General features: G+C 46.5%; 1 protein-coding gene across 9 annotated transcripts in view; it reads right to left on the reverse strand.

Moving 5' to 3' along the window:
- Positions 1-14,198, reverse strand: part of TSPAN4 (tetraspanin 4) — a 755,262-nt gene that overhangs the window by 21,607 nt on the left and 719,457 nt on the right. The gene's annotated exons all lie outside the window — the stretch shown is intronic.

The following is a 14,198-nucleotide window of genomic DNA, read 5'->3' on the forward strand; positions in this document are numbered from 1 at the left end:
GAGACATGCAAGGTCAGCTTGGTACAGTTTTACACAATGTCCCCTGTCCATATGGTCCCAGGGAGGCACGGGGAGTGAGAGGATGTGGCACACACAGTCATTGACGTGGTACCACACTCGCTCACAACCCTGACAGGCTGAGAAGCCCCTTTCACTTGCACCAGTGTAACAGAGCGCTACCAGCCTGGTAGGACTGCCACCAGTTCCTCGTTAAAATAAGCACAGTCCGTTAACTGGATTATATTGGGCCAGAAACCTGCCCCGGTAGCATAGAAAGTTAAACCGAGAAACGGACGTGTGGATTGAGATAAAAGCAGCTCAAGGTTAAATTATATATCAAATCATCTTAAAGGCACACTAGACAATACTCTATATACACAATGGTTATACATATACAATGGTCAGATATGGAAATACAATAGTGGTAGGATAAAAGACATAAGCAGATGGATCATGTAAATTACTGGGTTGATGTTCGACTATGTGTGCTGGGCCGCAGGGGGGCATGGGCTGCCAGCTGGCTCCTAGGTCCTTTACAGAACGATACTCGACATGACCCTCCTTTCGCTGTGGGCCGCATGCATAACAGAGAGAGAGACCACATGGCCTTACACTAGCCTTTATTCCCCTTTGGGTCACTCCCTTCCTGCCCTCTGGGCTGAACCTAAATCCCATGCCCTTGCCTCTAGCAGCTAAAAACTCCAGAACCTAAGAGGAGTCATTAATTATTCCTTAATAGCAGGTTCCTAGGAAGACGTTTTTTTGCTCCTAATAACCATTCTACGTATCTCCCCTCCCTGGGGTGTAAGAACGGGTCGAGACCCTGGGAGGCGTTTGGTCCATTCCAGAAATCTCGAAAATGTACACAATGTACAGCTGGGACATATAGTATCTCAATAACCCCTTATGGAATTATGTTTCTAGAATGGTTTTAGCAGCTTCAGCATGACTCTATATTGAAAGCAAACCTATGTCACGCTCTGAGCTGGCTAGCTCAAGGTGTGAGATCTGTCATTCGCAGCCTTGACCCCCTCCCCTTACTAAGCTAGGGCTTCTTATACAGCTGCACATTTAAGGGGGTTTTATAATTCCATGCCAGATAGGCTACAAATGACTGACATGAAATTATATCTCCAATATTCTTCATAGCAGGTAATGCTGTGATGTGCAGACACTGAACAAGTAGGTACCGTATTTTTCGGACTATAAGACGCACCGGACCATAAGACGCACCCCAATATTCAGTAGGAAAATAGGGGAAAAAAATAATGTGTCAAATGGGGGTCCGTCTTACAGTCCGAATTCAGCTTACCTGGGAAGGGATCCGGCACAGGTGGAGAAGTAGTCACAGGGGTCATTCAGTGGTCCAGGCTCGTGCGGTGGCGGCTCTGTGCTGGGGCAGGTTGGTTGTGCTGGGGCAGCTGCGCTGGGGTAGGGGCAGCTGTGCTGAGGCAGGGGCAGCTGTGCTGGGGCAGGGGCAGCAGTGCTGGGGCAGCAGTGCTGAGGCAGGGGCAGCTGTGCTGGGGCAGGTGGGCTCTGCGGTGGTGGCAGCTGTGCTGGGGCAGCAGTGCTGGGGCAGCTGTGCTGGGGCTGGGGCAGCTGTGCTGGGGCAGGTGGGCTCTGCGGTGGCAGCTGTGCTGGGACAGGGGCAGCTGTGCTGGGGCTGGGGCAGCAGTGCTGAGGCAGGGGCAGCTGTGCTGGGGCAGGTGGGCTCTGCGGTGGTGGCAGCTGTGCTGAGGCAGGGGCAGCTGCGCTGGGGCAGGTGGGCTCTGCGGTGGTGGCAGCTGTGCTGAGGCAGGGGCAGCTGCGCTGGGGCAGCAGTGCTGGGGCAGGGGCAGCTGTGCTGAGGCAGGGGCAGCTGTGCTGGGGCTGGGGCAGGTGGGCTCTGCGGTGGTTGCAGCGGGCGGCGCTCTGCGGTACGGTGGTGGCAGCGGGCTGTGCTCCGGCGCAGGTGCGGCGGCTCCGCCGGCATTTCTTCGCAGCCCAGAGGCCCCCGCAGTTCCCTTGCTGGCCGCAGCCATGTTGTGGTGGCCTCCGGGAGCATGGATGCCGGAAAGATGGCCGCCGGGCAAGGGACGGCGCATGCGCGGGATCAGATCTCGTCCCGAGATGTCGGGGGACGAGATTCAAATCTCGGCAACGAGATCTCGTCGCCCGAGATCTCGGGACGAGATCTGAAGCTGTGCCTGCGCCGTCCCCGGACCGGCGGCCATCTTCCCGGCGTCCATGCTCTCGGAGGCCACCGCAAAATGGTGGCGGCAAGCAAGGGAACTGCGGAGGCCTCCGGGCTGCGAAGATATGCCGGCGGAGCCGCCGCCCCTGCACCGGAGCACAGCCCGCTGCCACCACCGCACCGCAGAGCGCCGCCTGCTGCCACCACCGCACCGCAGAGCCCCGCCCGCTGCCACCAGCCACCAGGTTAGACCGTGTATTGCGACCATAAGACGCACCCCCCACTTTCCCCCAAAATTTTTTGGGAAAAAAGTGCGTCTTATGGTCGGAAAAATACGGTAATATTGAGATGGCAGTCACTGAACAAGCAAGTAATGCTAGGATGTCCAGACACTGAATAAGTAGATAATACACAGCACGGTGGCTCAGTGGTTAGCACTGCAGCTTTGCAGTGCTGGAGTCCTGGGTTTGAATCTCACCAAGGACAACATCTGTAAGGAGTTTGTATGTTCTCCCGTGTTTGCATGGGTTTCCGCTGGGTTCTCCGGTTTCCTCCCACATTCCAAAAGACATACTGAAAGGGAATTTAGATTGTGAGCCCCATCGGAGACAGTGATGATAATGTGTGCAAACTGTAAAGCGCTGCGGAATATGTTAGCGCTATATAAAAATAAAGATTATTAAAGATTATTATAATACTGGGATGTGTAGACACTGAAGAACCAGGAAATAGTGGGCTATACAGAGAGTAAACAAGCTGGCAATGTTTACAGATGCTAATAAAGCTGTATATGTAATATATATTTTTTCCACTCACCATTTTATTTTGTCATGCTTTGGTAAAAGTTACGGTAAATGAGATATTTAAGAAAAGGCAAAAACCTAAAGGGAATCTGTGTGCACGGCCATGCAGGGAGTGTGATGAATCTCCCTGGCCACTCACAGTTATCAGGGAGGATGGACAGGTCTGATGAGGGCAGTATTATCCAGAACAAAGACTGTACAAAAGATGCACATGGCAACATGAAGGAAAGCAGATCTGAGAGTGATGGGGAATCAATGCGCTTTGTGTGGAAACAAACAGAGAACAACCATTTAACCACTTGCCCTAATCTCCTATCACATCTGACACTGAACACTCCACTATTATCAGCAGTTCCACAGATGAACCTGGCCGGCAACCAAACGCACATTGTCCTCTATATATAAAGGATTAATATCCGGCTCAGTGTGAGGATGCCACTCTGAAAATCAAGTCTAGTAATCACGGCGTGTGTGAGCACCAAGCATGTGTGTAGTGGCTACAAGACGACGTCATAAGGGAATTGTCTAAATAAAATTATTAGGTAAGTACTGGGAAATCTTTGTGTCCCTCAGAAGTCCACCCATGTCCCATCGTCTCCCTCACTGCCCTGTGAGTGGCTGTAAGACAACTGACTGCAGAAGAAGCCTCACTGCTGTGCCCACCTGCAGCAGGACTAAATATATGTAAGCTCCTCCCAATTTTATAGAGAAGTGGGCTTTGTCAGCCACCAGCCAATGAGAGAACTTTGATTAACCCACATTCTCTGTAGAATTTCTACAAGACGCACTGTTTAAGGATCTTGGCAGTAAATACTACAGACTAAAAACAGGGCAACTTTATTTCCTCTTTCGTTCAAACATGTATTTTTATGTTTCATGGTCCTTTTAAGACTCCAGGACTTGAGAACTACTATAGTAAACAATGTATGTATCTGTAAACCCAACATGATTGTATATTGTGCTATGGACAACTGTATAGTAAAGCACAGCAGCATACAATGTCCTAAGTAGCAAAATAAAAAATGGTCTTGATATATTCCTGCACTAAGGATTACAAAATAATGGTGTCCACCTGGGCCATGGGGGACTATAACTTATGCACTGTGAGCATGTCCAGACATATATGTCAAGCAGTGCACAGATATAGCATTAGTGCTAAGCTACGTGCAGAGAGCACAACTATGTATGGCCCTTATGGAGACACTATGGCTCCTAAACCACAGTTACTTTGTGCACTGCCATAAGAGAGGGTGAAAAAGACACCTAGCCATAAGTAGTAAATAGCTTCCCATACATGGTCACATAACACGTGGCCAGCTGCAGGAAATGGGGCAGGTGCACATACTTTTTTTATGTTCATGTGGTGTATAACTCTTGGAACGCCTGGTCTATTCCCGCCTTACCCGTTACCTCTCCACTCACTCCTAGACCCTTCACAGTCCGGCTTCCGCCCCCTACATTGGACAGAAACTACACTCATCAAAGTGACCAATGACCTTCTGACAGCAAAATGTAATGGTGACCACTCTCTGCTCTTTCTTCTCGACCTATCTGTAGATTTTGACACTGTTGACCACCATCTCCTACTCTCTAGGCTCCAGTCACTAGGCATTGAGGACACTGCTCTCTCCTGGTTCTCTTCCTATCTCTCTGACCGCTCCTTCAGTGTTTTGTTCTCTGGCTCCACGTCATCTCCTCTTCCTCTTGCAGTCAGGGTACCTCAGGGCTCAGTCCTTGGCCCCCTTCTCTTCTCTCTCTACACGGCCCCAGTTGGACAGACCATCAGCAGATATGGCTTTCAGTACCATCTTTATGCTGATGACACACAACAATATACATCTTCCCCCGACCTTACCCCCGCTGTACTACAGAACGCCAGTGACTGTCTGTCCGCAGTCTCCAACATCATGCCCACTCTCTATCTGAAGCTCACCCTTTCCAAAGCTGAACTACTTCTGCTCCCGCCGTCGACTATCCTCCCTAAATCTGACATCTAGGCAGCAGGCGCGCTGTCTTAGTGTTATGTTTGACACCAATCTTTCCTACACTTCCTATATACAATCTCTTGACTGTTCTTGTCGCTTGCACCTAAAGAACATCTCTAGAATCCGCCCCTTTCTCACCATGGAAATAAACTGAAGTTGTTGCAATGTAGAAGAGTAAAGTGTTGGGTGCAGAGGGGGTATTACCCCATCTCTTTGATATCAGGGGAACAGCACTCTGTACCCTGAGGGAATACCCACCACTGTGGGATTCCTTAGATATTTTCAAAGACACTTAATATGCACAGAGACACTTTATTCTTCTACATTGCAACAACTTTGGTGTCTCCATGCTGGTGCCCCCCAATAGCAAGTACACTCCCCTGATGCTGGTGCCCCCCAATAGCAAGTACACTCCCCTGATGCTGGTGCCCCCCAATAGCAAGTACACTCCCCTGATGATTTCTCCTAACGGAGAAAGAAACGTGTCGGGAGGGAACCTCTTTTAGAGATAATAGTTCCACTTAGGTACTGCCCTTGTTAGGGCAGAAGCAACTGCAGAGGGCACGATAGGGCAGAGTGAGGGATGAACTACCCGTATGGACGTGATCCGGAACACAGTCTGCACTTCAACTGGGTGAGATCCACAATGTTTCTTCCTTTTTCATTCACTTGATTGCACTGTGACCCATTACTCATTTAGTCCTAGCATCACTATTCAGATACGTTAGCTAGCATTCTCACTAAAGGATGGGAATGTGTTCTTGTGGTTTGTAGTGTCTTGATAGTAGGTGTTAGGTTTGGATTTGGGCCTTTGCTACTTTGCTGAATTTTTAAACTATGATTTAATTAAAAGATCATTTTTAATAGTATACTCTAGGCTGGTGTGTTATTTTGGGAGAAGCACAGTGACATCACAACTGGGTTAACATTGGAAGCGGCACAGTGACATCATAAGCGGGTTTATATTGGGAGAGGTACAGTGACATCACAAGTGGGTTTACATTGGAAGCCGCACAATGACATCACAAGTGGGTTTATATTGGGGGAGGCACAGTGACATCATAAGCGGGTTTATATTGGGAGAGGTACAGTGACATCACAAGTGGGCTTATATTGGGAGAGGTACAGTGACATCACAAGTGGCTTTACATTGGAAGTGGCACAGTGACATCACAAGTGGGTTTACATTGGGAGAGGCACAGTGACATCACAAGTGGGTTTACATTGGGAGAGGCACAGTGACATCACAAGTGGGTTTACATTGGGAGAGGCACAGTGACATCACAAGTGGGTTTACATTGGAAGTGGCACAGTGACATCACAAGTGGGCTTATATTGGGAGAGGCACAGTGACATCACAAGCGGGTTTATATTGGGAGAGGTACAGTGACATCACAAGTGGGTTTACATTGGAAGCGGCACAGTGACATCATAAGCGGGTTTATATTGGGAGAGGCACAGTGACATCACAAGTGGGTTTATAATGGGAGAGGTACAGTGACATCACAAGTGGGTTTATATTGGGAGAGGTACAGTGACATCACAAGTGGGTTTACATTGGGAGAGGAACAGTGACATCACAAGTGGCTTTACATTGGAAGTGGCACAGTGACATCACAAGTGGGTTTACATTGGGAGAGGTACAGTGACATCACAAGTGGGTTTACATTGGGAGAGGCACAGTGACATCACAAGTGGGTTTATATTGGGAGAGTCACAGTGACATCACAAGCGGGTTTATATTGGGAGAGGTACAGTGACATCACAAGTGGGTTTACATTGGAAGCGGCACAGTGACATCATAAGCGGGTTTATATTGGGAGAGGCACAGTGACATCACAAGTGGGTTTATAATGGGAGAGGTACAGTGACATCACAAGTGGGTTTATATTGGGAGAGGTACAGTGACATCACAAGTGGGTTTACATTGGGAGAGGAACAGTGACATCACAAGTGGCTTTACATTGGAAGTGGCACAGTGACATCACAAGTGGGTTTACATTGGGAGAGGTACAGTGACATCACAAGTGGGTTTACATTGGGAGAGGCACAGTGACATCACAAGTGGGTTTATATTGGGAGAGTCACAGTGACATCACAAGCGGGTTTATATTGGGAGAGGTACAGTGACATCACAAGTGGGTTTACATTGGAAGCGGCACAGTGACATCATAAGCGGGTTTATATTGGGAGAGGCACAGTGACATCACAAGTGGGTTTATAATGGGAGAGGTACAGTGACATCACAAGTGGGTTTATATTGGGAGAGGTACAGTGACATCACAAGTGGGTTTACATTGGGAGAGGAACAGTGACATCACAAGTGGGTTTACATTGGAAGCGGCACAGTGACATCACAAGTGGGCTTATATTGGGAGAGGCACAGTAATATCACAAGTGGGTTTACATTGGGAGAGGCACAGTGACATCACAAGCGGATTTATATTGGGAGAAGAACAGTGACATCACAAGCGGGTTTATATTGGGAGAGGTACAGTGACATCACAAGTGGTTTACATTGGGAGAGGCACAGTAACATCACAAGAGGGTTTATATTGGGAGAGGTACAGTGACATCATAAGCGGGTTTATATTGGGAGAGGCACAGTGACATCACAAGTGGGTTTATATTGGGAGAGGCACAGTGAAATCAGAAGTGGGTTTACATTGGGAGAGGCAAAGTGACATCACAAGTGGGTTTACATTGGGAGAGGCACAGTGACATCACAAGTGTGTTTACTTTGGGAGAGGTACAGTGACATCACAAGTGGGTTTACATTGGGAGAGGCACAGTGACATCACTAGCGGGTTTATATTGGGAGAGTCACAGTGACATCACAAGCGGGTTTATATTGGGAGAGGTACAGTGACATCACAAGTGGGTTTACATTGGAAGCGGCACAGTAACATCATAAGCGGGTTTATATTGGGAGAGGCACAGTGACATCACAAGTGGGTTTATAATGGGAGAGGTACAGTGACATCACAAGTGGGTTTATATTGGGAGAGGTACAGTGACATCACAAGTGGGTTTATAATGGGAGAGGAACAGTGACATCACAAGTGGGTTTATATTGGGAGAGGTACAGTGACATCACAAGTGGGTTTATATTGGGAGAGGCACAGTGAAATCAGAAGTGGGTTTACAGTGGGAGAGGCATAGTAACATCACAAGAGGGTTTACATTGTAAGCGGCACAGTGACATCACAAGCAGGTTTATATTGGGAGATGCACAGTGATATCACAAGTGGTTTTATATTGGGAGAGGTACAGTGACATCACAAGTGGGTTTACATAGGGAGAGGCACAGTGACATCACAAATGGGTTTATATTGGGAGAGGTACAGTGACATCACAAGTGGGTTTACATTGGAAGCGGCACAGTGACATTACAAGTGGGTTTATATTGGGAGAGGCACAGTGACATCACAAGTGGGTTTATATTGGGAGAGGTACAGTGATATCACAAGTGGGTTTATATTGGGAGAGGTACAGTGACATCACAAGTGGCTTTACATTGGAAGAGGCACAGTGACATCATAAGCGGGTTTATATTGGGAGAGGTACAGTGACATCACAAGTGGGTTTACATTGGGAGAGGCACAGTGACATCAAAAGCGGGTTTATATTGAGAGAGGCACAGTCACATCACAAGTGGGTTTATATAGGGATAGGTACAGTGACATCACAAGTGGCTTTACATTGGAAGAGGCACAGTGACATCAAAAGCGGGTTTATATTGGGAGAGGCACAGTAACATCACAAGTGGGTTTATATTGGGAGAGGTACAGTAACATCACAAGTGGGTTTATATTGGGAGAGGTACAGTGACATCACAAGTGGGTTTACATTGGAGGCGGCACAGTGACATTACAAGTGGGTTTATATTGGGAGAGGCACAGTGACATCACAAGTGGGTTTATATTGGGAGAGGTACAGTGATATCACAAGTGGGTTTATATTGGGAGAGGTACAGTGACATCACAAGTGGCTTTACATTGGAAGAGGCACAGTGACATCATAAGCGGGTTTATATTGGGAGAGGTACAGTGACATCACAAGTGGGTTTACATTGGGAGAGGCACAGTGACATCACAAATGGGTTTATATTGGGAGAGGTACAGTGACATCACAAGTGGGTTTATACTGGGAGAGGCACAGTAACATCACAAGTGGGTTTATATTGGGAGAGGTACAGTGACATCACAAGTGGGTTTACATTGGAAGCGGCACAGTGACATTACAAGTGGGTTTATATTGGGAGAGGCACAGTGACATCACAAGTGGGTTTATATTGGGAGAGGTACAGTGATATCACAAGTGGGTTTATATTGGGAGAGGTACAGTGACATCACAAGTGGCTTTACATTGGAAGAGGCACAGTGACATCATAAGCGGGTTTATATTGGGAGAGGTACAGTGACATCACAAGTGGGTTTACATTGGGAGAGGCACAGTGACATCAAAAGCGGGTTTATATTGGGAGAGGCACAGTCACATCACAAGTGGGTTTATATAGGGATAGGTACAGTGACATCACAAGTGGCTTTACATTGGAAGAGGCACAGTGACATCAAAAGCGGGTTTATATTGGGAGAGGCACAGTAACATCACAAGTGGGTTTATATTGGGAGAGGTACAGTAACATCACAAGTGGGTTTATATTGGGAGAGGTACAGTGACATCACAAGTGGGTTTACATTGGAAGCGGCACAGTGACATTACAAGTGGGTTTATATTGGGAGAGGCACAGTGACATCACAAGTGGGTTTATATTGGGAGAGGTAAAGTGATATCACAAGTGGGTTTATATTGGGAGAGGTACAGTGACATCACAAGTGGCTTTACATTGGAAGAGGCACAGTGACATCATAAGCGGGTTTATATTGGGAGAGGTACAGTGACATCACAAGTGGGTTTACATTGGGAGAGGCACAGTGACATCAAAAGCGGGTTTATATTGGGAGAGGCACAGTCACATCACAAGTGGGTTTATATAGGGATAGGTACAGTGACATCACAAGTGGGTTTACATAGGGAGAGGCACAGTGACATCACAAATGGGTTTATATTGGGAGAGGTACAGTGACATCACAAGTGGGTTTATACTGGGAGAGGCACAGTAACATCACAAGTGGGTTTATATTGGGAGAGGTACAGTGACATCACAAGTGGGTTTACATTGGAAGCGGCACAGTGACATCATAAGCGGGTTTATATTGGGAGAGGCACAGTAACATCACAAGTGGGTTTATATTGGGAGAGGTACAGTAACATCACAAGTGGGTTTATATTGGGAGAGGTACAGTGACATCACAAGTGGGTTTACATTGGAAGCGGCACAGTGACATTACAAGTGGGTTTATATTGGGAGAGGCACAGTGACATCACAAGTGGGTTTACATTGGGAGAGGCACAGTGACATCAAAAGCGGGTTTATATTGGGAGAGGCACAGTCACATCACAAGTGGGTTTATATAGGGATAGGTACAGTGACATCACAAGTGGCTTTACATTGGAAGAGGCACAGTGACATCAAAAGCGGGTTTATATTGGGAGAGGCACAGTAATATCACAAGTGGGTTTATATTGGGAGAGGTACAGTAACATCACAAGTGGGTTTATATTGGGAGAGGTACAGTGACATCACAAGTGGGTTTACATTGGAAGCGGCACAGTGACATTACAAGTGGGTTTATATTGGGAGAGGCACAGTGACATCACAAGTGGGTTTATATTGGGAGAGGTAAAGTGATATCACAAGTGGGTTTATATTGGGAGAGGTACAGTGACATCACAAGTGGCTTTACATTGGAAGAGGCACAGTGACATCATAAGCGGGTTTATATTGGGAGAGGTACAGTGACATCACAAGTGGGTTTACATTGGGAGAGGCACAGTGACATCAAAAGCGGGTTTATATTGGGAGAGGCACAGTCACATCACAAGTGGGTTTATATAGGGATAGGTACAGTGACATCACAAGTGGGTTTACATAGGGAGAGGCACAGTGACATCACAAATGGGTTTATATTGGGAGAGGTACAGTGACATCACAAGTGGGTTTATACTGGGAGAGGCACAGTAACATCACAAGCGGGTTTATATTGGGAGAGGCACAGTCACATCACAAGTGGGTTTATATTGGGAGCGGTACAGTGACATCACAAGTGGCTTTACATTGGAAGAGGCACAGTGACATCATAAGCGGGTTTATATTGGGAGAGGCACAGTGACATCACAAGTGGGTTTATATTGGGAGAGGTACAGTGACATCACAAGTGGGTTTACATTGGAAGAGGCACAGTGACATCATAAGCGGGTTTATATTGGGAGAGGCACAGTGACATCACAAGTGGGTTTATATTGGGAGAGGTACAGTGAAATCACAAGTGGGTTTACATTGGAAGCGGCACAGTGACATCACAAGCGGGTTTATATTGGGAGAGGCACAGTGACATCACAAGTGGGTTTATATTGGGAGAGGCACAGTGACCTCACAAGCGGGTTTATATTGGGAGAGGCACAGTGACATCACAAGCAGGTTTATATTGGGAGAGGTACAGTGACATCACAAGTGGGTTTACATTGAAAGCGACACAGTGACATCACAACCGGGTTTATATTGGGAGAGGCACAGTGACATCACAAGTGGGTTTATATTGGGAGAGGCACAGTGACATCACAATCGGGTTTATATTGGGAGAGGCACAGTGACATCACAAGCAGGTTTATATTGGGAGAGGTACAGTGACATCACAAGTGGGTTTACATTGAAAGCGACACAGTGACATCACAAGTGGGTTTATATTGAAAGCGACACAGTGACATCACAAGTGGGTTTATATTGGGAGAGGCACAGTGACATCACAAGCAGGTTTATATTGGGAGAGGTACAGTGACATCACAAGTGGGTTTACATTGAAAGCGACACAGTGACATCACAAGTGGGTTTATATTGAAAGCGACACAGTGACATCACAAGTGGGTTTATATTGAAAGCGACACAGTGACATCACAAGTGGGTTTATATTGGGAGAGGCACAGTGACATCACAGATTGAGTTATTGTGACATGCCAGGTAGGTGTCAGTTACATGACTGAACATCACAGCTACAGTTAGGTCCATATATATTTGGACAGAGGCAACATTTTTCTAATTTTGGTTCTAGACATTACCACAATGAATTTTTAAGAAAACAATTCAGATGCAGTTGAAGTTCAGACTTTCAGCTTTCATTTGAGGGTATCCACATTAAAATTGGATGAAGGGTTTAGGAGTTTCCGCTCCTTAACATGTGCCACCCTGTTTTTAAAGGGACCAAAAGTAATTGGACAGATGAAATAATTGTAAATAAAATGTTCTTTTCTAGTACTTGGTTGAAAACCCTTTGTTGACAATGACTGCCTGAAGTCTTGAACTCATGGACATCACCAGACGCTGTGTTTCGTACTTACGGAGGCCTATGAGCATGCCCCAATGAAAACATTGGAATCCCCCCTTATGCACCTCTCTACCATAGAGGTGTTACAGCCCTACCCCACCACAGAATCCGTCCAGGAGAACTCGGATACTAATAGAGGTGTGGTAGAGCCCTCATGCCCCTCTACGACAGCCTTTTGTATCCCAGCCCTTCACTGTCCTAGACCCTGAGCTTGGCAGTGTTGTCCTTGGGTCTCAAGAATAATTATATACGAGTGATTAGCAGCAGAGAAAAAAATGTCAATGTCTTCGGTCCTAAACAATTGTTTTCAATGAGCGCAAACTGGCTTAAAATATATGAAAAAAAAAAACTTTCAACTTTTGGTATGAATAAGTAAAAAAAAAAAGTAAATGAACACTTACAGAGTATTTTTTTTTTTACAATACATTACATTTAAAGTATTTCTAACAACAGAGTAAATGTATATTGAACTCATCGTAACCCCCTGACAAAGCGTGTGCCTTTGGCTTCACCATCTGACCCAGGATAACAGGGATCTCTCCTCTGATCTTGCTTTATGCAAGTCCTGCTCTGCTATTATGTGAGGCTGCAATTCAAAGCACAACTTCCCCTTCCATTTCCCACATGTCAAGGTTTTTGCTTGGCATTCAGATCTGCTATTTAGTCCTATCAGTTGTATGCATAGGTGAACATGCCCCGAGCTGTCACGGTAAGCTGGAGGGCCCGTCAAAAACAAACAGCTGCTGAGCATTGCACAGAATAGACTAAGCACAGCTCGACAGGCTGGTGAACCTGGGGGCGAGGGACCACGCTCATAAACTACACTCACTTTAAATCTGACTAAGCACTAAACACACATCCAATTCCCCGCGGCATCGACCCTCATGATTTTGCAGAGACATAAAGAGAACTCTTCATGCACAAGGAAGGAAAATTGTGGGTTTCAGGCATTGGCACACAGCGTCTTATAGACACCAACACACTTAGTGTAGATCCATACCACTTATTTTGGACATTGGCGCACTTAGTGTATGTGCATACGACATCTTCTAGACACCGACACACTTGGGGTATGTGCACATGACATCATTTATACACGGCACACTTGGGGTAAGTGCACATGACGTCATTTATACACAGCACACTTGGGGTAAGTGCACATTACGTCTTTTATACACGGCTCACTTGGGGTATGTGCACATGATGTCTTTTATACACGGCACACTTGGAATAAGTGCACATGACGTCTTTTATACACGGCACACTTGGAGTAAGTGCACATGACGTCTTTTATACACGGCACACTTGGAGTAAGTGCACATGACGTCGTTTATACACAGCACACTTGGAGTAAGTGCCCATGATGTCTTTTATACACAGCACACTTGGAGTAAGTGCCCATGATGTTGTTTATACATGGCACACTTGGAGTAAGTTCACATGATGTCTTTTATACACGGCACACTTGGAGTAAGTTCACATGATGTCTTTTATACACGGCACACTTGGGGTATGTGCACATGACGTTGTTTATACATGGCACACTTGGAGTAAGTGGACATGACATCATTTATACACGGCACACTTGGGGTATGTGCACATGATGTCTTTTATACACGGCTCACTTGGAATAAGTGCACATGACGTCTTTTATACACGGCACACTTGGAGTAAGTGCACATGACGTCTTTTATACACGGCACACTTGGAGTAAGTGCACATGACGTCGTTTATACACAGCACACTTGGAGTAAGTGCCCATGATGTCTTTTATACACAGCACACTTGGAGT

The sequence above is a fragment of the Dendrobates tinctorius genome, unplaced genomic scaffold, assembly GCF_039654945.1.
Source record: "Dendrobates tinctorius isolate UK_male_01 unplaced genomic scaffold, ASM3965494v1 ptg000211l, whole genome shotgun sequence".
Lineage (NCBI taxonomy): Eukaryota > Metazoa > Chordata > Amphibia > Anura > Dendrobatidae > Dendrobates > Dendrobates tinctorius.